The sequence below is a fragment of the Jaculus jaculus genome, chromosome 10 (assembly GCF_020740685.1).
Source record: "Jaculus jaculus isolate mJacJac1 chromosome 10, mJacJac1.mat.Y.cur, whole genome shotgun sequence".
NCBI lineage: Eukaryota > Metazoa > Chordata > Mammalia > Rodentia > Dipodidae > Jaculus > Jaculus jaculus.
In genome coordinates, this window is record NC_059111.1 from 3,367,884 (window position 1) to 3,390,905 (window position 23,022).

The window sequence follows — 23,022 nt, forward strand, 5'->3', positions numbered from 1 at the left end:
CAAGGATGTGGCAAAAAGAACCCCAAAGAATGAAGCTCAGGGGCTGGAGAGATGGCTTAGCACTTAAGCGCTTGCCTGTGAAGCCTAAGGACCCTGTTTCAAGGTTCAATTCCCCAGGACCCACGTTAGCCAGATGCACAAGGGGGCACACATGTCTGAGTCTGTTTGCAGTGGCTGGAGGCCTGGTCCACCCATTCTCTCTCTCTTTCTCTGCCTCTTTCTCTCTCTGTCTGTTGTTCTCAAATAAATGAAAATGAACAAAAAAAAATTATTTTAAAGTATGAAGCTCAGGTGACTAGAAGGGCAAAATGCTATTGCTCACAGAATGGGACATTTGAGGTCGGCATGTGGACACTTGGGCTGAGCAAGAGAAGTCTGTGGGCCAGCATCGGATTTGTGGAGGAAAAACATGGTGATATTGGGTTGAGGAAGGTAGAGTGAGTTATCAACAAAGCTATGTCATAGAGAAGTGCTTAAAAAGCACCCACAGCTGGGTGTGGTGAGGCAGCCCGTAATCACTGCACTTGCAGCACTGGGTGCAGGAGGACCAGGACTTCAAAATCATGCTCAGCTACACAGTAAGTCTGAGGTCAGGCTGGACTACACAACACTCAGGAGGCAGAGGTAGGAGGGTCACCGTGAGTTCGAGGCCACCCTGAGACTCCATAGTGAATTCCAGGTCAGCCAGAGCTACAGCAAGACCCTATCTTGAAAAACCAAATAAATGAACAAATAAAAATTAAAAAAAAAATAATAAGACAAAGCTAGGCGTGGTGGCACACGCCTTTAATCCCAGCACTCAGGAGGCAGAGGTAGGAGGATCGCCATGAGTTCAAGGCCACCCTGAGACTACAGAGTAAATTCCAGATCAGCCTGAGCTAGAGCGAAACCCTATCTCAGAGAAACAAAACAACAACAAAAAAAAAAAAAAAAAAAAAGAAGAAGAGAAAGAGAGAGAGAGAGAGGGGCAAGACCTGGAAGGATGACTCAGTGGTTTGGTAGACTGAGGGGCCTGCAACTGCTAGTTCAAATCTCTAGATCCCACATCATTATTATTATTATTATTTATTTGCAAGCAGAGATAGAGAAGGAGAAAGAGGAGACAGAGAAAAAGAATGGGGGTTGGAGGGATGGCTTAGTGGTTAAGGTGCTTGCCTGCAAAGCCAAAGGACCCAGGTCCAATTCCCTAGGACCCATGTAAAGCCAGATGCACAAGGTGGTGCATGTGTCTGGAGTTCATTTGCAGTGGCTGGAGGCCCTGGCATGTCCATTCTCTCCCTCTCTCTCTCTCTCTCTCTCTCTCTCTCCCTCCCTCCCTCTCTCTTTCTCTCTGTCAAATAAATAAATAAATAAATAAATAATAATATTAAAAAAAAAAAGAATGGACCCACCAGGGTCTCCAGCTGCTACAAACTCCAGATGCATGTGTCACCGTGTACTGTGGGTACTGGGGAATCAAAGCAGAGTCGTTAGGCTTTACAAACAAGCGCCTTAAACACAGAGCTCTCTCTCCAGCCCCAGATCCCACACTGAATAGCTTGGGTGTGGCCATGCACACCTGTAACCCCAGTCCCCTGGGGCAGCAGGGATCAGAGAATCAGCAGAGCCCTGAAAGTTCCAAAACAGTAAAAAGAAATTCCAGCTCAAAACAAGACCAGGCAGAGGAGAAACAGACCGGGGCATGTGCATGCATGCAAGCAAAAATTTAAAACTACATCTATATACAGAAAGATAGATAGATATAAAACAAAACAAAAATATCAGCCCCATTCCTGCTGCATTAATTTTTTTTTTTTTTTTTTTGAGGTAGGGTCTCACTCCAGCCCAGGCTAACCTGGAATTCACTCTGTAGTCTCAGGGTGGCCTTGAACTCACAGCGATCCTCCTACCTCTGCCTCCTAAGTGCTGGGACTGAAGGCGTGCACCATCAAACCCAGTTTTATTTACTTTAGTCCTTGAACAGAAGCAAAGCGGCCGACAGTGAAAGGCCCCCATGGGCCCTCTCCTGGGGACAGGCGCAGAGGAGGAGCCCTCGTGTAAGTGCAGCATGAACAAGACCGCAAGGACCACGGCAGCGCGTCCTCAGCCAGACTGAGTCACACAGAGCAGCTGCTCATCCAGGCCCATGACGTTCTGTCTCCGGACATCATCTTTCCGCTGGGAGGAGCTTTCTCGGCGCAATCCGGGAGACAGAGCGGAGAAGACAGCAACATCCTTTTGCCCACGTAGCAGCCTCTTGTCTCCTGCCTATGGCATCTCCTCGGGTCAAACTCAGGGCTCTGGGGCTGGGAAGACGGCTTGATGGATAAAGCGCTTGCATGTGAGCAAGAGGATCTGAGTTTGTATCCCCACACCCACATAAAATGCCAGGGTGGCGCATGCCTGTACCCCTGCGCTGAAGAGGCTGAAGAGCAGAGAGGAGGATCCCTGGGCAAGCCAGTCAGCTGGTTTAGCCGGCTCAGTGAGCTCTAGGTTGGGCAAGACCCTGTCTCAGAGAGCAAGGCGGGGAGTGTTTGAGGAAGATAGCTAGCGTTGGCCTCTGGCCTCCACCTGCATGTGCACACGTGGGCAGTGCACCCTCCCATACACAAACACACGTAATGCACACACATACACCACATACACATGCATACACCAAAACAAGAAGTCTTCAAGAACCCAGTAGTCCTTTGACACTCCCAGTTTCATATTACCAACATCTGGAGTTTGCTTTCAGACTTCTCAAAGTGACACTACCTTGTGGCCCTAAATATGCATTTCTTGGAGTGCTAATAAGGATGGGTATTTTTTTTTAAGTATTCGTATCTTTTTAACTGGTGAGTAGAAAATGACAGGGAGAGAGAGAGAGTGGGCATGTCAGGGCCTCTTGCCACTACAAGCAGATTCATGTGCCACTTTGTGCATCTGGCTTTACATGGGGACTGGGGAGTGTCCCAGCTGGCAGGCTTTACAAGCAAGTGTCTATTACCACTGAGCCATCTCTTCAACCCACGGGCATCTTTTTATAATATGTTGGGCTCAATTTCCAACTTCTTTATATAAAAGCACATTCATGTCCTTCCTGCTTTTCTACTGGGTTCTTTCTCCTTTTTGTTTGCTTGTTTGTTTGTTTGTTTGTTTTTCTAGGTAGGGTCTCACTCTAGCCCAGGCTGACCTGGAACTCTGTAGTCCCAGGCTGGCCTCAAACTCACAGCAATCCTCCTACTTCAGCTTCCTGAGTGCTGAGATTAAAAGTATGTGCCACCATGTCCAGTCAATATTTATATATTTATATATAATACTTACATATATACAAATTTCTTACATGACTGTCTAACCTCTGGAAGTGTTGGGTAGACATAGCAAGGAAGACAGTCCTGCCTTGACTATTCTTTTGCTATCTTTTAAAAATATTTTATTTATTTATTTGAGAGAGAATTGGCATGCCAGGGCATCTAGCTACTACAGAGGAACTCCAGACACATGTGACACCTTGTGCATCTGGCTTCTGTGAGTACTGAGGAGTCAAACCTGGGTCCTTAGGCTTCCCAGGCAAGCGCCTTAACTGCTAAGCCACCTCTCCAGCCCTGCTGTTTGTTTGTTAAAATGTTTTCTTGCTTGTTTTGTTTTGCTTTTAATTTGCCCAGAAGTCACGTAGCCGGTCAGTGACAGGACCAAGCTTTGAATGCAGCCAGTCTCAGTACAGCGTGAGGGCGCGACCCCTCAGCAACCGGGTCTGACTGACATCTGGAAAAGGGCACACACGCCTGCAAGAAGGAATGAGGTGCCTGGCGGGGCAGCGCCCACCTTTAACCCCAGCACTCGCAGAAGTAGGAAGATCGCTGTGAGTTTGAGGCCAGCCTGAGACTACAGAGTGAGTTCCAGGTCAGCCTGGACTACTACGAAAGCCTACCTTAAAAAAAAAAAAAAAAAGGAGGAATAAGAACATTGTTTCCTGGGACCTTGGAGAGAGCGAGGGACATGCAACATGTCAGCTGCCGCAAGACAGACTGAAGAAGGACGCGAGGCAGGGCAGTTTCCTGGCAGAGAGCCTCCATGAGTGCCCAGCTGCGGGCCTCCTGGAGTCTGGACTTTCTCCTGTCACTCCCTGGGTGATGGACAGTGACCAAGAATGGTTGCCAGTACCGTGGCAGAGACACAGGAGAGAGAGGAGGCCTGGCGGGGCAGGGAACGGGGAAGGAGAGAAACACAGACAAAGCCCAGCCTGTGGACACGGCTGCACCCCAGCGCCCGCTTGTGCGGGTTCGCACGAGGCCCACCTGGCCGCCAGCAGCAGAGGCCCGCAGGGCAGGACCCGCCCCACCGGCTGCAGCCTGGGCTGTCAGGCTGTGCCGCGACGCTGGCTCCCCGTCAGCCACATTCCCAGGGAAGATGAAGGGACAACGGGAGAAGATGTCTCGCGAGCATAATGCTCAGGTGGGATGGCAGAAGCGGGGTGGGGAGGCGAGCGTTCCCAGGAGCACACCCCCGGTCTGGGGAGGGAGGAAGCGGAGATGGTGACAACACAGGCAGGCAGACCTGGGGACGCCCACTGGCCAGCAAGGCTGCGTCTGACCCCTTGTCTCTGCCTGCGGCAGACACACTAGGGAGGCTGAGGTAGGAGAATTGCTGTGAGTTCAAGGCCAGTCTGGGGACTGAGTTGCAGGTCAGCATGGGCTCAACGAATCCAAAACATGATAATATAAAATAAAATAAAATAAAATAAAATAAAATAAAATAAAATAAAATAAAATAAAATAAAATAAAATAAAATAAAATAAAATAAAATAAAAAGAGGAAATAGAGACACCAACATGCACAGAGGGAAGAAGTGAAAGATACAGGAAGAAGACCATTTCTACAAGCCCAGGGGAGCCTGAACGGATCCCCCTCCAGGCTCTCAGGAGGAGCCATCCTGGCCGGTGGACCTCTAGACTCCCTGGCGGGGAGACGGCAACCCATGGTGCTGACGTCCGGGAGGCACCCAGGCCAGGACTCTTGTCATCACAGCCCTGGGAGCTGCAAGGACAGCCCAGAACAGAGCGAACGGAACTGCCCGGCCTGCGCATCGTCCTGATCTTCCACACTCTGTGCTCTGGCGCTCAATGCTAAAGCATACTCACCTTGCCCTACACAGCCACGTGCCCTTAGGAAACCACCACAATTAACGGGAGGCAGTTTTAAGTCACCCGAAAGAAAACACACACTAGCATTCCTCCATCAAGCTATGACCAGCACTGAAAACCTAAGACTAACTGTGAATTTTCATGAATAAGGTTCTCAAGAGGATGAGCAAGACACTCAGAATAACATAATTATTGTGGCTTGAGAGATGGCTCAATGGGTGAAAGGTGCTTGCTTGCAAAGCCTACCAGCCCAGAGTTCAATTCCCCAGCAACCCACGTAAAGCAAGAGTGGGCATTCATTTTCAATAGCAAGAGACCCTGGCATGCCCACACACATACACACAAATAAATAATTGTTTTAAAAGAATAACTTGATTATTTAGGGAACTCTCTTACTCAACCTATTACTTTATCAAAACACAGGAAAAATTCACTCAGTATTTGTACACACTCCCTGGTCATTCAATGTGTGTATTTCAGAGGCAGAGGCAAGAAGATCAGGAATTCAAGGCCAGCCTACACAACATGAGACCCTGATTCAGTTATCAGAAGCCAAGCATGGTGGCACACACCTTTAATCCCAGCACTTGAGGAGCCTAAAGTAGGAGGATGGCCTGACTGCTTGTGGTGGGGAGATGGGACCAATAACAAGAGAAATGCATATTTCTAAGTAATCCAGTTTAAAAACAGTAACAATATGTATTTTAGGAGAAATTGCACATAATTTTACCTGATAACTGGCACAGTAAAGCTCAGAACCACAAGAAAAAGAAAAGAAGTCGTGGCCCACGCTTTTAATCCCAGCACTCGGGAGGCTGAGGTAGGAGGATCCCTGTGAGTTCAAGGACACCCTGACACTACATATTGAATTACAGGTCAGCCTGGACCAGAGAGAGACCCTACCATTAAAAAAAAACAAAAAAGAAAGAAAAGAGCAAAACCATACCGTGGCACGCTAGAGAATCGTTGGTTATGTTTTCTCAAACCTCAGAGACTGGAGTCACCAATGCCACAGCAACTGATAGCTTCCAGTCACATGCCCTCTTCACCAAGGTCACTTGCTATCTGATGTTCAGGCGGAGAAATGTTAAAGTCAGAACAGCCCACCAAGAAGTCTTTCTAGGGAATCTTTTGAAAAGCACTTTGTCCTAACCACATTCAAAGCCAGGCATCTCTGTGAAAACCCTCAATCCAGCTAATTCGTCTCAGCTGTTGGTCATAAGGCCCCACAAAGCAGTCAAGTGATTCCACCCCTGCCAGGCTCACTAAGATCAGTCCCATGGGGCTTTATTAACCCCTGATGGGGATTGGAGGAAGCAGTCAATTCTTACTCTCCTCCCAGTCAAGAAAGCACATCAGGGCTGGAGAGATGGCTTAGCGGTTAAGCGCTTGCCTGTGAAGCCTAAGGACCCCAGTTCGAGGCTCGGTTCCCCAGGTCCCACGTTAGCCAGATGCACAAGGGGGCGCACGCGTCTGGAGTTCGTTTGCAGAGGCTGGAAGCCCTGGCGCGCCCATTCTCTCTCTCCCTCTATCTGTCTTTCTCTCTGTGTCTGTCGCTCTCAAATAAATAAATAAAAAATGAACAACAACAACAAAAAAAAGCACATCAGTTTTCTTACAATGATTCCTTTACAAATATAATGATTTTCAAGCTGGGTGTGGTGGCGCACGCCTTTAATCCCAGCACTCAGGAGGCAGAGGTAGGAGGATCACCATGAGTTCGGGACCACCCTGAGACTACATAGTGAATTCCAGCTCAGCCTGAGCTAGCGTGTGACCCTACCTGAGGAAACAAACAAACAAAAAATAATAATAATATTCTTTTTTTATGGTCTTAGATTGTTTGAGGTAGGGTCTCGCTCTAGCCCAGGCTGAGCTGGAATTCACTATGTAGTCTCAGGGTGGTCCCGAACTCATGGTGATCCTCCTACCTCTGCCTCCTGAGTGCTGGGATTAAAGGCGTGCGCCACTGTGTCATGCACAGGTAATGCCGTACCCAAACAAACAGCATGGGAGATCACATGAAGTAAGGGCAGGATGGAAAGTGCTAGATCGCTGACTAGACCTTGGCGTTCAGACTGCAAGACTTTCTATGGGAGGGGTGCCCAGACATCTCCTGAACACCTTTGCACACGGCCCCCTCCCTGGCTCTCCCTGCTTCTTTTCCTGGTCTTCAGTAGCAACCCCAGCACACCCGGAAATCGCAGTGCTCAGTGACTCCTCTCCTCTTCCTCCCCCACTTCCAACTCGCCACCAACTCCCGCACAGCTTTCCTGCTCCGCCCTGGCTCCTCATTGTACCATGTCTGCTCTGGATGACTATGATGAACCACTTATTTGGTGTGCTGACTGCATACCTCTGGTCCACACCATACTCAAACCGTTCTTTCCAAAGAGAGATCCATCACTCTCCTCCATGAAACCTGCCAGTGGCTCCCCGAACCTCCATTTTCTAACCCTAACCCTGTCTCCTGTCTGTGAGTCTCTGGACTATCTGTAATTCTCTAAAGCAGTGATTCTTAACCTATCGGTCCCAAGACCAGCAGCGGCAGGACCACCTGGGGCCTCGTTCAAGGCACGCCTGTGTACATGGGTGTGCCACTGGGGCCTTGTTCATTGTGTGCCTGTGTACACGGGTGTGTCACTGGGGCCTTGTTCATTGTGTGCCTGTGTACACGGGTGTGCCACTGGGGCCTTGTTCAAGGTGCATCTGTGTACACGGGTGTGTCACTGGGGCCTTGTTCAAGGTGCAGCTGTGTACACGGGTGTGTCGCTGGGGCCTTGTTCAAGGTGCATCTGTGTACATGGGTGTGTCGCTGGGGCCTTGTTCAAGGTGCAGCTGTGTACACGAGTGTGTCACTGGGGCCTTGTTCATTGTGCATCTGTGTACACGGGTGTGTCACTGGGGCCTTGTTCAAGGTGCAGCTGTGTACACGGGTGTGTCACTGGGGCCTTGTTCAAGGTGCATCTGTGTACATGGGTGTGTCGCTGGGGCCTTGTTCAAGGTGCAGCTGTGTACACGAGTGTGTCACTGGGGCCTTGTTCATTGTGCATCTGTGTACACGGGTGTGTCACTGGGGCCTTGTTCAAGGTGCAGCTGTGTACATGGGTGTGTCGCTGGGGCCTTGTTCATTGTGTGCCTGTGTACACGGGTGTGTCGCTGGGGCCTTGTTCAAGGTGCAGCTGTGTACATGGGTGTGTCGCTGGGGCCTTGTTCATTGTGTGCCTGTGTACACGGGTGTGTCGCTGGGGCCTTATTCAAGGTGCAGCTGTGTACACGAGTGTGTCACTGGGGCCTTGTTCATTGTGTGCCTGTGTACACGGGTGTGTCGCTGGGGCCTTGTTCAAGGTGCAGCTGTGTACATGGGTGTGTCGCTGGGGCCTTGTTCATTGTGTGCCTGTGTACACGGGTGTGTCGCTGGGGCCTTATTCAAGGTGCAGCTGTGTACATGGGTGTGTCACTGGGGCCTTGTTCATTGTGTGCCTGTGTACATGGGTGTGTCACTGGGGCCTTGTTCAAGGTGTACCTGTGTACATGGGTGTGTCGCTGGGGCCTTGTTCATTGTGTACCTGTGTACATGGGTGTGTCACTGGGGCCTTGTTCAAGGTGCAGCTGTGTACATGGGTGTGTCGCTGGGGCCTTGTTCATTGTGTACCTGTGTACATGGGTGTGTCGCTGGGGCCTTGTTCAAGGTGTACCTGTGCACACGGGTGTGTCACTGGGGCCTCGTTCAAGGTGCACCTGTGTACACGAGTGTGTCGCTGGGGCCTTGCTCAAGGTGCACCTGTGCACACGGGTGTGTCACTGGGAGTTGAACCCAGGGCCTGGCATGTGAACAAGTGCTCCATCACAGAGCCACATCCCTGGCACTTTTCAGTTTTTATTTATTTAATTTTTAAAATAATTTAATTTAATTTATTTGAGAGGAAGAAAGGTTTTAATAATTTAATTAATTTATTTATTTGAGAGATAGAAAGGAAGAGGCAGAGAGAAAGAGAGAATGGGCATGCCAGGGCCTTCAGCCATTGCAAACAAACTCCAGATGCATGCACCCCCTTGTGCATCTGGCTTATGTGGGTCCTAGGGAATTGAACCTAGGTCTTTAGGCTTCCTAGGCAAACGCCTTAACCGCTAAGCATTTCCCCAGCCTCAGTTTTTATTTTAAGACAGGGTCTCACTCTGTAAGCCCAAAATAGCCTTGAACTCAGTCCCAGGCAGGCCTTGAACTTATGATCTTCCTTCCTCAGCCTGATGAGTAGTCGGGATTACAGGTCTGCACCACCAGGCCTGGCTAGAAATGCACATCCCTAGCCATCACGGATATGTGAGTTGAAACCACATTGAGATTCCATCTCACCCCAGCCTATCTTCAAGAAACAAAGGATGACAAAGGCTGGACAGGGTGTGGGCAAGAGAAACCTTACCCACTGCTGGTGACAGTGTGAGTGGTACGCCATGAAGGAAACCAGCATGGAGGGTCTCAAAAGGCTAAAACAAAACTGGATGTGGAGTCACACACCTTTAATCCCAGCACTTGGGAGGCAGAGGTAGGAGGGTCACTGAGAGTTCAAGGCCACCCTATAGTGAATTCCAGGTCAGCCTGGACTAGAGTGAAACCCTACCTTGAAAAGCCAAAAAAAAAAAAAAAGAAAGAAAGAAAGAAAGAAAGAAAGAAAGAAAGAAATATTCCCACAGCTCATCTCTTATTTTATTCTGATAGTTCATCTCCAGTTTGTTTGTATACTTCATTCCCCCAGCTCATGCCCCCTCACACATTCATATGCAATCACAAAGCCTCTAAATAGCCAAAGCAATTAAAAGAGAGAGGAGAGAGGGCTGGAGAAATGGCTTAGTGGTTAAGGCACTTGCCTGTGAAGCCTAAGGACCAAGGTTCAATTCCCCAGAACCCACATAAGCCAGCTGCACAAAGTGGTGCATGAGCTTGGAGTTCAGTTGCAGTGGCTAGAGGCCCTGGAGTGCCTATTCTTCCCCCTCCTCTGTCTCTCTCTCAAATAAATAAAATAATTTTTTGAAAAACAGAGTGGGGGTAGCTGGGCATGGTGGCACATGCCTTTAATCCCAGCACTCAGGAGGCAGAGGTAGGAGGATTGCCATGAGTTCAAGGTCATCCTGAGACTACATAGTGACTTCCAGGTCAGCCTGGGCTAGAGTGAAACGTTATTTCAAAAAACCAAAAAAAAAAAAAAAAAAAAAAGGAAAAGAAAAGTGGGGAGGGGAGGCACTGGAGAGATGGCTTAGCAATTAAGGTGCTTGCCTGCAAAGCCAAAGGACCTCAGTTCGGTTCCCCTGGACCCACATAAGCCAGATGCACAAGTTAGTGTGCAGTGGCTGGAAGCCCTTGTGTGCCCGCTCTCTTCTCTCTCTCTCCTTCTCTCTCTTTCCCTCTCTCAAATAAACAAATAAAAATAAAATATTTTTCAAAACAGAGGGGGATTGGGCTGGAGAAATGGCTTAGTGACTAAGGTGCTTGCTTATAAAGCCAAAGGACCTAGTTTTAAATCCTGAGGACCCACCTAAGCCAGATACACAAGGTGGTGCGTGTGTCTGGAGTTCGTTTGCAGTGGTCGGAAGACCTGGTGTGTCCGTTCTCTCTCTCTCTCTCTCTCTCTCTCTCTCTCTCTCTCTGCTTCTTTCTCTCTTTCTCTCTCTCTCCAATAAGTAAATAAATAAATATTTTTTAAAAGGGAGGGCTGAGGAGATGGCTCAGCAGTTAAAGGCACTTGCTTGTAATACCTACTGGCCTAGGTTTGATTCCTCAGCATGCATGAATAAAATGGAACATGTGTCTAGAGTTGATTTGTACAGGCAAGAGGCCCTAGCACCATCTCTCTCTCTCTCTCTCTCTTCCTCTCTCTCTCTCTCATACACACACACACAAACATATTTTTTAAAATGTATTTTTTAACCTGACACTACCTACACAAGACCATCATAATAGGAGGAAAAGATCATGACATCAAAATGAAAGAGAGACTGATTGAGAGGGGGAGGGAACATGTTGGAGAATGGAGTTTCAAAGGGGAAGTGAGGAGAGGGAGGGCATTACCATTGGATATTGTTTACAATCATGGAAGTTGTTAATAAAAAATAAATTAGGGCTGGAGAGATGGCTTAGCGGTTAAGCGCTTGCCTGTGAAGCCGAAGGACCCCGGTTCGAGGCTCGGTTCCCCAGGTCCCACGTTAGCCAGATGCACAAGGGGGCGCACGCGTCTGGAGTTCGTTTGCAGAGGCTGGAAGCCCTGGCGCGCCCATTCTCTCTCTCTCCCTCTCTCTGTCTTTCTCTCTGTGTCTGTCGCTCTCAAATTTAAAAAAAAAAAAAAAAAAAAAAAAAAAAAAAAAAAATAAATTAATTTTAAAAAATGTACTTTTAAAAGAGAGATGGCAATTGGGTATGATAGCCCATACTTGCGATCCCAGCACTTGGGAGGCTAGAGCAATAAGATCACAACTTCAAGACCACCCTGCACTACACAGTACACCTGAGGCCAGCTTGGGCTACAAAGCAAGATCTTGTCTCAGAAAAACCAACAACAACAACAAAAGAAGGCATTCTGGATCTGAAATCATATCACAATGCTGAAATAACCATACAGTATGGCACTGACATAAACACATATTCACTAATGGAGTAGAACAGAAAGTCCAAGGTCTGGAGGGATGGCTTAGGGGTTAAAGCATTTGCCTGCAGCCAAAGGATCCTGGTTCAATTCCCCAGGACCCACATAAGCCAGGTGCACAAGGAGACACATGTATTTGGAGTTCATTTGCAGTGGCTGGAGGCCCTAGTGCATCCATTCTGTGTGTGTGTGTGTGTGTGTGTGTGTGTGTGTTTGCACGTGCATGCGCGCACACGTGCGCCTCTTTCCCTCTCTCACTCTCTCAAATAAATAATAAAAATAATTAAAAAAAAAAAAAAGAAAGTCCAGGCCGGGTGTGGTGGTACACACCTTTAATCCCAGCACTTGGGAGGCAGAGGTAGAGGATGGCCGTGAGTTCATGGCCACTCTGAGACTCCATAGTGAATTCCAGGTTGGCCTGGGCTAGAGTGAGACCCTACCTGGAAACCCCCCACAAAAAAAAAATTTAAAAAAAGAAAGTCCAGAAATAAAGCCTCACATATACATATATATGGTCCATTGATTTTCACCGAGAGCCAAAACTACATAATGGTGAAAGATTCGATTCCTCAGTAAACAGTAGTGAGAAAAGTGGATGCCTACATGCACAAGAATAAAATTAGGGAGGTAATATGATGGAGAATGGAATTTCAAAGGGGAAAGTGTGGGGGGGGATTACCATGGTATATTTTTTTATAATCATGGAAAATGCTAATAAAAATCTTAAAAAATAAATAAAAATAAACTGAAAAAAATAAACATGAACATTAAAATTCTAAAAAAAAAAAGAAAAAAAAAGAATAAAATTAGACCCTGACCGTACATCATTCTTGAAAATCAACTCACACTGGGTGAGACGTAAATGTAAGACCTGAGATTGTAAAACTCCTGGTAGGAAATGGGAAAAGCCAAGGACATTAGTCCCGGCGAAGATCTCAAGAGCATAGGCAAGAGAAGCAAGAATGAACAAGTGGGATGCTGTCACATGGAAATACTTCCACGTGGCAAAGAAAACAAGCAGCAAGATGAAAACAGCTAATAAGATGGAAAAAAAATTGCGAGCCGTATTTATCTGAAATGCAGGCAAAGGACCCAGAGGTGGGGAAACAACCTCTACTATCTCTCAGGAAAATGCAAATTAAAACCGCAGTGAAAGCTGAGGAGATGGTTTAGCGGTTAAGGTGCTTGCCTGTGGAGACTAAGGATCTAGGTTTGATTTTCCAGTACTCATCTAAGCCAGAGGCACAAGGTGGCACACACATCTGGAGTTCATATGCAGTGGCTGGAGGCCCTGGCCCAAATGTTCATTGTTTCTATCTGCTTCTCTCTCTCTCTCTCTCAAAAAAAAAAAAAATATATATATATATATATATATATATATATATGTATATATATACATACATATGTATGTATGTATGTATGTATGTATGTATGTATGTATGTATTTGGTTTTTTGAGGTAGGCTCACTCTAGCTCAGACTGATCTGAAATTCATTATGTAGTCTCAGAGTGGCCTCGAAGTCATGGCGCTCCTCCTACCTCTGCCTCCCAAGTGCTGGGATTAAAGGCGTGTGCCACCACGCCTACCAATAAAATATTTTTTTTTAATTGAAAACAAAAGAAACAGTGAGAGGGTGAGAGTGTGGGGATGGGTCAGTGGTTAAAGGAGCTTGCTTCCAAAGCCTGACAGTCCATGTTCAATTCCCCAGTACCCACGTAAAACCAGATGCACAAAACAGTGTATGCATCTAGAGTTGATTTGCAGTGGCTAGAGGCCCTGGTGCACCCATACTTCCTGTCTCTGACTCTCTCTACTTGCAAACAAACCAATAAAATAAAACCACAGTGAGATGTCACCTCACATCTGCCAGGTTGGCGAAGAGCTTAAAAGGAAGGTGAGTGTGTGGCTCAGTGGTATAGCATTTGCCTAGCATGTGTGAGCCCCAGGCTTGGATCCTCAGCCTGAGAGAGAGGCTGGGGAGAAACAAAAAGAGAGAGAAAGAGAGAAAAGAAGAAGAAAAGGAGGAGGAGGATGAGCCAGGTGTGGCACTCAGGAGACAGACAAAAGTAGAAGTTTGAGGCCACCCTGAGACTACCTAGTGAATTCCAGGTCAGCCTGGCTACAGCAAGACCCTACCTTGAAAAAATAAAAAAAGAGGAGGAGGAGGAGGAGGATGGTCACAATGCCTGGGATACACAGAAAGATCCTGTTTCAAAAAAAGAGAGCTGGGCTGGAGAGATGGCTTAGCGGTTAAGCACTTGCCTGTGAAGCCTAAGGACCCCGGTTCGAGGCTCGGTTCCCCAGGTCCCACGTTAGCCAGATGCACAAGGGGGCGCAGGCGTCTGGAGTTCGTTTGCAGAGGCTGGAAGCCCTGGCGCGCCCATTCTCTCTCTCTCCCTCTATCTGTCTTTCTCTCTGTGTCTGTCACTCTCAAAAAAAAAAAAAAATTTAAAAAAAAAAGAGAGCTAAATGTGGGGTGTGTTGGTAAGGATATAGAAAAAGGGAACCTTCCTTCATGGCTGATGACAATGTAAGTTGGTACAGCTACTACGGAAAACGGGATGGAGATGTCTCAAAAAATTAAATTTAGGGGCTGGGCATAGTGGTACATGCCTTTAATCTCAGCACTTGGGAGGCAGAGGTAGGAGGAGCTTCACTATGAGTTCAAGGTCACTCTGAGACTGCATAGTGAATTCCAGGTCAGCCTGAGCTAGAGTGAAATCCTACGCCCCCCCCCCCAAAAAAAAAATAAATAAATAGATTTGGAAATCCCACATGGCACAGCAATTCTACTTGCGGGTGTCTATCCAAGTCTGGGAGATGTCTGAACGCCATGTTCACCGTAGCCAAGAGGAAGGGGGAAGGGCAGGGTGTAACCCTCAGCCTTAGGAGGAGGAAACATTCACTTGCAGGTGAGCCAGGCAAGCTTGGGCACCTCCCCTGGCTGCCCCTTCCCAGGTAGACAAAGTGCGTGTGTGTGTGTGTGTGTGTGTGTGTGTGTGTGTGTGTGTGTGTGTGTGTTGATGGGATGTAAAGCCCAGACAGCCCGCCTGTCAATGAGAGTAAGGATCTGCCCTGTTCCGGCCCCTCCCTCCACATGAACTCATAAAGGGAGCCCCGGGAAAGAGCCGAAGTCATGTCTGCTCTCGACCCTCAGCCCTGCAGAGTGCTGTCTACACTTTTATTGTCACTGTCACCTTTTATTGAAGTTTTATTTATTTGCACATGTGTGAGGAATGGGAGGCTTGCCAGGGCCTCTTGCCACTGCAAACAAACACCAGACACTTGTGCCATTTTTAGATTTTTTTTCTTTTTATTTAGTTATTTGAGAGAAGCAGAGAGGGAGAGAGAAAGGGCGCACCAGTGCCTCTAGCTGCTACAAACGAACTCCAGACACATGTGCCACCTTGTGCATCTGGCTTACATGGATCGTAGGGAATAGAACCTGGGTTCTTTGGCTTTGCAGACAAGCGCTTTAACTGCTAAACCATCTCTCCAGCCCAGCCCACTTGTGCCACTTTTTGTGTCTGGCTTATGTGGGTGCTGGGGAATTGAAGCCCAGGCCAGTAGGCTTTTAACCACTAAGCACCTTTAACCACTGAGCCATCTCGCCAGCCCCCCACCGTCACTTTTAATAAACACACACTTTCATTCTGCTTCTCCACGCGTGTACTATCATTGTTTGAGATCCAAAGAACCAGGCCATGGTGAGCCGGGCCCAGAGGGCAGCCTGCTAAGTGCAGAGTGCTGGACAGAAGCAGGGAGTGGACGAGAAGACTCCAGCCAGGACAAACTCAGAAGCAGAGAGCAGACGCTGGCAGGGACTGGGAAGGAAAAGGCCGGGAATCAATCCCAGGGCCCCGGGGAAGCCCTGTACTATGCTCCCAGGCCCAGAGCTGGGTCCTCAGATCCCAGTTCCCACCCAGTGGCACCTCCAACTCTAGAGGGTGTCTGCAGCACCCCAGCTTCATAGTGGCAGCAGCATGACTGACCTCAGGGTGCTGGCCGGATCCCCAGGAAGGTGCTCACAGTGGACTCTGGAGGCTCTGCCCAGCCCAGCAGGTATGCTTGAAGATGAAAAAAGGAGCCAGAGGCTACTGGCCTAATTACAACCTCAGCCCTGTAAACCCAGGAAGACTGGTGAGACAGCCTGGGCTGTAGAGTGAGATTCTGTCTCAGAAACAAAAAGAGGGCTGGAGAGATGGCTTAGCAGTAAAGGTTCTTGGCTGCAAAACTAAAGGACCCAGGTTCGATTCTCCAGGACCCACATAAAACAGATGCACAAGGTGGTATATGCATTTGGAGTTTGGAGGTCCTGGTGTGCCCATTCTCTCTCTCTAGCTGCCTCTTTCTCTCTCAAATAAGTAAAGTTTTAAAATATATATATTTTAAAACAAAGAAACAAAAAGCAGGGCTGGGGATCCAGGCGTGGTGGCACATGCCTTTAATCCCAGCATTCAAGAGGCAGAGGCATGAGGATCACCGTGAGTTCGAGGCCAGCCTGAGATTATATAGTCAATTCCAGGTCAGCCTGGGCTAGAGTGAGACCCTACCTTTAAAAAAAAAAGGGGCTGAGAGATGATTCAGTGGATAAAGTGCTCACTGCTCACACCTGGAGTACCCGGGTTTGATTCCAGACTCCACGTAAAAGCCAGAAGCTGTGGTAGGCTCCTGTCGTCCCAGGACACTGGCACTGGAGGGAGATGGGAGGCAGAGACAGGAGGATTCCACCAAAACCTGTGCTGAGCACAGCGAAGGACAAAACAGCAAACCACCCCCACCTCAAATGAGACGCACAGGTGAGGACCTCCCCACACACAAACAAAGTAAAATGAAGGATAATGTGACTATCTGGGGAGAGGGAAGGGACAGAAGTGACTCACGTGTGGAAGGTGAGTGGAGAAATTATCCAGGGCTCCTCTTCCGTGACGAGGAGTCACAGCTGCCCACAGACGTGACTCACTTAGGCAGAGGTGTGAGGACAGGCGCGGTCGGCAGGAGGGGAGCAGAAAGTGGGCTGGGGGAGGGGAGATTGCGGGGCTTTTTGTAACAAGTCTTGTAGAGCTATGTCCAAATGTAACGTTGATTTTTTAAAATTTAATTAATTAGCTGAACATGGTGGTGCACACCTTTAATCCCAGCACTCGGGAGGCAGAGGTAGGAGGATCGCCATGAGTTCAAGGCCACCCTGAGACTACATAGTGAATTCCAGGTCTGGGTTAGAGTGAAACCCTACCTCAGGGGAAAAAAAGAAAAAGAAAGAAAAAATTAATTAATTAATGCAAAATAGGGCTGGAGGGATTGTTTAGCAGTTAAGGCCTGCAGAGCCAAAGGACGCAGGTTTGATTTCCCAGGACCCACGTTAGTCAGATGCATAAGGGGGCACACACGTCTGGAGTTTGTTTGCAGTGGCTGGAGGCCCTGGTGTGCCCATTCTCTCTCTCTCTCTTTCCCTCTTTCTTTGTCAAATAAATGAATAAATAAACTTTTAAAACTTGATGCAAAATAAAATGTGATGCCATGCTTTATTTGGGGGCTATCATAGTGACACCCCAGTTTGCCGTGCTGTATCTCAGAATCCTGGACCTGGCTCTGGGGACAGCCTGCCCAGCTCTGCATCTCAGCCTTACCACTCTGGCTGTGTAACCTTGAGTAAATGACTTGACCTCTGTGCCCAGTTGCCTAGTCTGAGAAACAGGGAGACTAACAGAATTGTTTTGTAAGGACCGAATTCTGATAAAGTGCCTTCAGCTGTCGGCCACACAGACGGCGCTGGGGAAAGCCCATTCTAAGAAGGCACGCGTCTCCGTAATAGGTGACGGCACTGCATTGATTTCATGTCTTTCACGAGTCTGTATTTCATTTCCCCCGCCGTCCATCAGCCAGCTGCCACTCAGCACAGGAGCCCACGTCCCTCCAGCTCACACTCCAGCTCTTCCAGCTGCTTCTGACCAACAAGTCAACGGAAGCCAAACACCCGTGCCTAAGGCAGTGTGTGAGGTGGCCGATGGGCACAAGAAGGGCGCTGAAGTCTCCACAGAGGCGGGGGGGGGGGGGTTATCTATCAGTCACTGAGCGTCTGGCTGGCTGCTCAGAAGCCCACTGCTTCCTTCCTCCCTGTCACCTGCGGGTGAGGAGGCTGGTGACTCTCAGGGGGACCATCCACCCACCTTGCCAGAGGCTGAAAGGCTTCTGTCTCAGGAAACCACTGCCTTGGGCAGACTACTTAATCCTTTTAAGCCTGTTTTACCAATCATAAAGTGAAAGGCAGACTGTTTGGAAAGACTACGGAGGATCAGATGAGAGAATGTTTGCATAATCCTTGACACATATGCCAGGCAGCAGTAGCTACTGTACTCAGAGCATATTGTTAATACCAATTCGAGTATTGGCTTAAAAGATACATACATACATGTGTATGTGTATATATATATATATATATATATATATATATATATATATGTGTGTATATATATATATACACACACATACATACATATATATGTATGTCTGTATATATATACATACATAGATATAAACTATATATATATATATAATATATATTATATATATATGTTGTTTGTTTTCCAATTTGGGTCCCACTCTAGGCCAGGCTGACCTGGAATTCACTATGTAGTCTTAGGGTGGCCTCGAACTCACAGCAATCCTCCTACCTCTGCCTCCCGAGTGCTGGTGCTGGGATTAAAGGTGTGTGCCACCACACCTGGCCTAAAAGATGTATTTTTTAAAGTATTTTACTTATTTATTTGTAAGAAGAGAGAGAATTGGCATGCCAGAGCCTCCAGCCACTGCAAATGAACTCCAGACATATGTGCCACTTCGTGCATCTGGTTAGGTTTTACAGACAAGTGCCTTAACCACTGAGCCATCTCTCCAGCTCCAGTGTTTTCTTTTTTTTTTTTTTTTTTTTTTTTGGTTTTCTGAGGTAGGGTCTCACTCTAGCTCAGACTGACCTGGAATTCATTAATTCATTATGTAGTCTCAGGGTGGCCTCGAACTCACAGCAATCCTCCTACCTCTGCCTCCCAAATGCTAGGATTAAAGGCGTGTGCCACACCCAGCTTGTTGTTTTGTTTTGAGGTACAGGGTCACTCTATCTAGCCCAGGCTGACCTGGAACCCACTCTGTAGTCCCAGGCTGGCCTCAAACTCACAGCAATTCTCCTATCTCTGCCTCCCGAGTGCTGGGGGTGCCACCATGCCTAGCTAAAAGACGTCTTCTTAACAGATAACATGCTTTATATATAGTGGGTTCCAGGAGCTAAAATGTTTGCAACGAGCACGTTTCTTAATGTGTGTGTATGCACACATGAATGCGGATGCACACGCCCTGCGCACACGGGCAGAGAGCAGAGGGAGACCCGCCCCGAGGGTCCTCTTCCATCAGCCTTCCGCTTTATTTCCCTGAGACAGCATCTCTCACTGGACTTGGAGCTTGTGCCGATTTTCAGTTACGCTGCTGACCAGCAAGTGCCCGTGATCCCTCCTTCTCCACCTCCCTCAGAACTGCAGCCGCGGTGCGCCCTGGGGACGACCTCAGGTCTCATGCTTATGCAGCAAGCACTGTTATCTGCTGCGCCATCTTCCCAAGCCGCTGAAATGCTTGTTTTTGTGAACTCCTCTCTATCTTTGTGCTACACAATTTGTTTCAGGACTAAGGACATATTGAGAAATTGAACACTTCAACACTGTTGACTTCTACTCAACAAAGGCCAGAAGCCAGGCAGGTCTCCACTGTCTTTTCGTACATGTCTTTTGTCTTTTCCACCGTGGGAGAATTGCAGTAATCATATTCAATTTCATGTTGCAGTAATCGTTTCTAAACTTGTGGACAGAAATTACCACAAGTCACCAAGCACACTGGCACTGTAACTGAACTGTTTAATCTCTTTTTCTTTTCTTTTTTTCTTTCTTCCTTCCTTCCTTCCTTTCTTGGAGAGAGGCACGGAGAGAGACCAGTGCCTATAGCCATTGCAAACTCCAGAGGCATGTGCTACCTTGTGCATCTGGCTTTACGTGGGTACTGGGGAATTGAACCTAGGTCCTTTGTCTTTGCAAACAAGTGCTTTAACCACTAAGCCATCTCTCCAACTGTTGATGACCGGTTTTCAAGGTGTGTCTCACTCTCCCCTTCATATAGCACTGTCATTCAGCATCTTAATGGGCTGCCAATCATTCGCCAAATATGCTTCCAGCCCTGAAAACTGTGGGCCCTAAACTGGGTGTGGTGGTGCACGTCTTTAATCCCAGCACTCGAGGGACAGAGGTAGGTGAATTGCTGTGAGTTTGAGGCCACCCTGAGACTACATAGTGAGTTCCAGGCCAGCCTGGGCTACAGTGAGACCCCCACCTTGACAAACTGAAAAAAAAAACAAAACATGTGGGCTCTTGTCACCAAACATGAAATACATTTCTGCCCTCAGAAGCTGAAGCAATCCACTGCTCCCCAGGGGTTGGCTGCAGGAAGTTGCTCACTTCTGTATGGTGCACCCCACCCCCAGCAGAAGAACAAAGTTGCTGTAAGAACAGTGACCAGACGGGGTAGATAACAAAGGGTTACAAGTTGCTCAGACCCCCAACTTGGCCCGGGAGCCCCCAAGAGGCAGCGAGACGGGCAACTAGCCAGGCGTGGGTGGGGTTTCTCTTTACCCTAAAGGCCCCTGACGCCCCCTCCTCCCATGTTCACGTTTCTTCTGCAAATGGCCCAATCAGCGCCGCAGAACCATGAGCACAGAACCGCAAAACCTCAAGAAGCCTTGAGTGTGATCAGCCCCAACCAGAGAGGACAGGAAGGAACAGCTGTTGAAGTCTCAGAGTCCTCTCCCCATCCCCCTCACTTGCCCCAGCTGTCCAGGCCATGCTAACCCTGGGGCTGGGGACTGCCTCCTGAGGTAATCAGCGAGCAGACCTCTGGGCTAAGAGGAGAGGTCACCTTCCCCCAGTGCCCCTGTGTACACAGCCTGAGGTCCTGCCCTCACAAGCATTTCTCCCTCTTCCATAAAGCTCACCCCTGGCCCACCGTCTCTCTCCTTCAGCTCTTCTGCTACAGGTGTGTGTATGCTCCTCCCCATTTTCTACATATTTAATTTAATTTACTTATTATTTGAGAGACAGAGAGAAAGGGGGGGGGGACGAGCATGCCAGGGTCTCCAGCCATTGCAAATGAACTCCTACAGACACAGGCACCACCTTGTGCATCTGGCTTACATGGGTACTGGGAAATCGAACTTGAGTCCTTTGGTTTTGCAGGCAACTGCTTGAACCACTAAGCCATCTCCCCAGCCTTCCCCTCCCCACTTTCTCTGGTATCTACAGGCCTTTCTTTCTCTCTCTCTCTCTTTCTCTCTCTCTTCTCCCTCTCCTCTGTTTCAATGAAGTCTTAGATGAAAGAAGCTGTTTCCATCCTCCATCGTGAACCCCCCAATCTAACAACAGCTCCAGACAGGAGTTCTCTAAGTATGGTCACCCACTGGGCAGAACTCCACCTCGCCCAGCAGCAGTTAATGAAAACTCATAGCTCAGAGCCCCTTGGGCCTCTGAATTAGACCCTCTTTGAGGGAGGCCTGGAGAATCTGCCCGTATAACAAGCTTCCCAGGAGTTCGTGGTGCTGCGTAAGGTTGGAGAGAGACTGCTGTAGGGAGCCAAGAGAAGGCCAAGAACACTCACAGGCACGTGAGTGACCTGAGGTAAAGGTTGTGTTCAGCCTCTGCCAGCCTTGGGTTCCCAACCTGTAAAACAGGGATAATAGTATTGTCTAGCAGGGGCTGGAGAGATGGCTTACCCCGGTTCGAGGCTCGATTTCCCCAGGACCCACATTAACCAGATGCACAAGGTGGCGCATGCATATGGAGTTCGTTTGCAGTGGCTGGAGGCCCTGGTGCACCCATTCTCTCTCTGTCGCTCTCAAATAAATAAAAATAAACAAAAAAAATTATTGAAAAAAATATTGTCTAGCAGGATGGTTATGAGTAAGGAGTCATGGTCCCGGGCTCAGAGCCTCGCCCACAGCAGGTGCTGGGGAGGAGCCAGCCTGTCTTGGCCTGGTGTGCAATCTAAAGAAGGCCTGGGTTTGGGTTTTGCATAGAGGTGCCTAAGAAAACCAGATGGCAGCTGGGTAAGTTAAAGGTCTCCATGTTAATGAGTCACCAGCTGCAAAGACAGGCCGGCAGCTTTAACCGGAGAACGGGCTGTAAAACATGCCATAGACTGAGGCTGTCAGTGCTGGGGTGCACCAGGGCCATCTGGATGGCTCTGAGCACACTTTGGCCACAGCTTCTGATGCAGTAAGTTTGGGGTGGGGCTGAGAATCCTCATTGCTCACAGGTTGCCCAGGGGTGCTAACACCACTGGGCCCAGACTCACGGTGACAGAAAACGTCACTCTCTAACCCCAGTATCTAATACCCAATGCATAGGTCGCTTTGTACCAGAAAGTAAAGCTATGCCTTGAGGACTTACTGTATGACACCAGACTGTTTAGTTATGCGTCAACAAAGGAAAAAGTTACAAACCAACCATTTCCAAGGCTTGCTGCCTCGGCCTCTGAGAATCTTATTGACTACGTTTTCTGAACATGTGGACAGAAGGTGAGCATATCTAAGCCCCTGTGTCCCTAGCTGTGTGACCCTGAGCACAGCACACCCACTGTCAGCCTCAGTTTACCTGCCTGGGAGTAGGGAAGGACTTTCTTACTGGTTCTCAGACATAACTATGCAATCCTTGAAATAAAGCCTGGATTCCTCACGATTAACCCCCCAAACTAACCAATTAGAATCCCCAAGGGAGACACAAAAATATGTTGTTTCATAGGGTGTTTTAAATAAAAATCCCTGGGAGGCTTACGAGGTGATTGATCTGGCTTCCTCCAGCAAGAAGACCCTGGGGGCCTTACGGTTGCTAAGCCCCTGTGCCCTGCATCCAGGAGCACGAGCCGCCTTCTCTTTCTGTGTTTGCTTCCCACCCATAAGGAGAATAACTACACTAGCTCTCAACAACATTTCTCATATACCAGTAAGAGGATTTCATGCAGAGAGACACAGAGAAAAGGAAGACAGAGAGAGCGAATGGGCATACCAGGGCCTCTAGCCACTGCAAACAAACTCTAGATGTATGTGCCACCTTGTGCATCTGGCTTTACATGGGTCCTGGGGAATCAAACCCAGATTGTTAGGCTTTGCAGGCAAGTACCTTAACTGTTGAGCCATCTCTCCAACCCCAGGGTTTACTTTAAAAAATAAAGTCTAGGGGGCTGGAGAGAT

At 48.3% G+C, this 23,022-nt stretch overlaps 1 protein-coding gene across 2 annotated transcripts in view; it reads right to left on the reverse strand.

Moving 5' to 3' along the window:
- The window catches only part of Rab27a (RAB27A, member RAS oncogene family), a 65,756-nt gene that overhangs the window by 33,872 nt on the left and 8,862 nt on the right, over positions 1-23,022 (reverse strand). The window lies entirely within an intron of this gene.